The following is a 3720-nucleotide window of genomic DNA, read 5'->3' on the forward strand; positions in this document are numbered from 1 at the left end:
AATTTTAAAAATTATATTTTTTATTTATATAATATTTGTCCTTCTTATTTGTGATTTACAATAATAATTAGTATAGAATCATCTTAACTATCTTAACTCCAGAACTATGAAGAGCCGAAATATATCAAATCATTGAGTTAGAGAGCATTTGTAGCACAATTATGATTTCAATTATTGGGCCCAAAGTATGCCCTAAAACTATTTCTGTTTAGCCAAGGGTATTGGAAGTTGTAATTACTCCGTATACAAGGGCTCGTTAGATTTGGAGAGTATTGAGAAGTTGAGTTAAGTCATATTTTGCGAAAAGTTGAATTTAGTGGGTGGTTGCATGTTGAGTTATTTTGGGCTAGGATTCATTGTAATCAAGTTAAATAAACTTTGTGTGATCAATAGAAGAATCACAATCATGTTATTGTTTCTGTTTCCAATTTGTATTTCCTCTCCTCTGCTTTTCCTATAAATTGATATCGGAGTGAAGTTTCAAAGAAGGAAGAGCTAAAGTCTCCAAGAATATGCAGCTATAGATTGTGTGAAAAGTTAAGATTTGTTTTTTTGGGTGTATGAGGGAAAGGGCCATGGCCCCGCCACAACTGTTGTAAATTGATCAGACTGTGATCAATGATACAAGCGAGTAGTTGCAGTTTGTGTGAAAAGTTAAGATTTTTTTTTTTTTTGGTGTATCAGGGAAAGGACCATAGCCCCGCCACAACTGTTGTAAATCGATCGGACTGAGATTAATGATGCGAGCGAGCAACTACAATTTGTATGAAAAGTTAAGATTTTTATTTTTTATTTTTTTTGGGTGTATGAGGGAAAGGACCATAGCCCCGCCACAACTGTCGTAAAATCGATCGGATTGTGATCAATAATACGATCCGCACTGCATGAGCGAGTCATCCCATTGACCGAGAGTCACAACTCTTGTCATCACCACAACAAGATTTCAGGAGTAAGAGAGCCGACAACAACAATTTGTAGAAGGGGCTTCCCATGTGAGTAATAACGGATAAGTCAGGAGGGCCTTCCCATATGAGTAATAAGGGATAAGTCACGGGCGATAGTTGAAATTCCCCCATCACCGCATCTGCATCGGAATTCATGTTGGAAAGGGAAAGACAGAGGAGACAAAGCATGAAGTCACACGAAACACGAGTTGTTGATCTTCTATTGATCACACAAAATATGATTCATACAATGAACCCAATGAAGGGTATTTATCCTTTTCCAACTAGCTACTTGCCTAAAATATCTTGACGTGCAACCACACACTAAAAGTCATCTATTACTTAACTTGACTTGACTCAACATTCAAATACTCAATCACTCAGTTAACTGACTCTCTATGTTTAGCTAACTCCACATGTGGGAGTAATTACAATTTCTAACACTCCCCCTTAATTACGACCGTATGACTCAACATGACTCAACATGACTTAACTATCACATAAACATGCCTGCTGGTCTATGTCTCAGCTAGGCTTACAATGACTCAAGAATTTTACAATTTTGCATTTTCTTTTTCTTTGCTTCCAGATTCTATATCCTCGAAATTGCTTCATTCTCTGTTGAACTTTCTTGCTGTAGGCTTTATTCACTTGTTGTTGCTGCAATTTTTCTTTGACTTGTCTTGAACTTGTTCTGAAAAACAATTGGATCATGTCTTCTACACCTTCTTCTTCAAATATTCGTTCAACTATGAGTTGCTGCCATAACATTGCATCTTCAAACTGTCTTCTTTGCTTTTCTTCTTGCGCTTCATATTCCCGACTTTCTTTCTGCCGTATTTCTTGATAGCAGAATCTTATCTCTTCTTGACTCCATTGCTGAAAAATGGTTTTAATGCATTCATATTTGTCTTTAGAAACATCCATATCATTCTTTTTGCTTCTATCATCAGGTACTGTTGTTTTTTTCCTATAACCTGCACACTCAAGATCAATATTCACCACTTCATTCAATTCTTTTATTTTGGCTGTTGCTTTAAGACTCACATCAATATGTTCTATTGCTTTTTGAATCCATTCTTCAATGAGCTTCAAATTTGCATCAAATTTATTAACAACCTTGCTTTCAACTTCTTTTCCCGTGCTATTCTAAACACCTGCATATTAAAAAACAATGTTAAAACATCTTTAATATGACTCTCTTCAGTGAGAGCTTCTTGCTCTACATCTGTCTTCTTTTCAACTGCGTGGAGGTTGTCTTCCACTGTTATGTTGTTAGTGGATATTCTCATAAAAAACTCTTCAATCACTTTATCCCATTCTTGATCATCAACTACTACTAGATCACATACTACTTCATGAGCAGTTCCAACTGCTTCATATCTTACTCCTATAGTGGCAACTTCACCCTTCAATGTTTCATCTAACATTGCGCTTACCATATTGCGATAATCAATCCTTGTTTCAAAAAAGAAACCACACATATCATCAACATAATGTTCATCTACACTATGGTGGGATATCCGAGCATGCGTGTGCTCATTGTCAATTTCAACTTCATCAAATCCATTAGCTGCGACTAGATTGACCAATTCACATATAACTTTGCAGTCATCATCCACATGTGTCTCATCACAGTGGGATTCACAATCATCTGCATCATCCACGTTACAGTGGAGTCCTTGAGCATTTATATGCCCTTTCTTTGTTTCACATACAGAGGATCCTGCTTCTCTCTCCGCAATCTTTGTTGCGTCTTCTTCATCCATATGCATGCTTGCATAATGGGTTTCAATTTTATGGTCTTGACAACCATCATCCACTTTTGAGTGGGGTTCTCCAAGCTCTGTTTTCCTCTTAGAGTCTTGCTCATCTACTCTTAGATCTGCACCTGACTTCTTTGCTTGTGACATAACCTATTGTTGCATGTCACTCTCCTTTGTGCCAAACTCTGCTTCCAAGATCTTCCATGCTTCCTTGGAAGTTGTAGCTTTTGCTACCTTGCACAAACACTTTTCATCCAATGCATATTTTATAAAATTCAATGCTAAAACATCACATACTGCATCATATGGGTTATTAGATTCATACTCAATTAGCTCTTTAGCTCTAAGAAAAGTTAACATCTTGATAACCCAATGATCAAAATATTCACCTGTAAACATAGGAGGTGGTAGCAGGTCAAAGCTACACCAATAACCCTCGATTTCTTCTTTGTCTTCTTCTAGACTTCTTAGTTCCTCAGCTGCGACCTGAACCTTTCTAACCATGGCAATGATCTTTGCCTCTTCTTTTCGATTTCTTTTATTAATATGCTTCAGTTGCGCTTTGCAACCCATGACTGCAGTTTTCTCTCTATCCTATACTTTCTTTCCTGATTGCATAAGGTTGTCTTCCATATTGCCCGCGAGAAAAATATAATTTTCAATATGCACCCCGTAAGGCACAATCTTCACCAAAACAGTGTCATACTTACAAAAAACCAAATAACTGACGAACTTTACAAAACTCTAAATTTTCTTGCCAATAAAAATCTTTATAAACCCTTTATAAAATCCCTTGATTATATATATATATCTAATCTCTTTATATATAATAAAAAGATCTCTTCTTCGATCATCTCAATAGTCAATCCTTGGCCATTAAGTTCACTAGGGAACAGGAAGTCGATGGTTGCCTCCCTTTCCTTGATATTCTTATTTCAAAGAATAGTGACGATTCCCTCTCCCACCAAGGGTTTAGAAAGAAATCACATACGGAGCAGTATCTTCATGCT

The sequence above is a fragment of the Pinus tabuliformis genome, chromosome 4_2 (genome assembly GCF_031772625.1).
Source record: "Pinus tabuliformis cultivar Carrire ecotype Pingquan chromosome 4_2, CPIR1, whole genome shotgun sequence".
NCBI classification, from domain to species: domain Eukaryota; kingdom Viridiplantae; phylum Streptophyta; class Pinopsida; order Pinales; family Pinaceae; genus Pinus; species Pinus tabuliformis.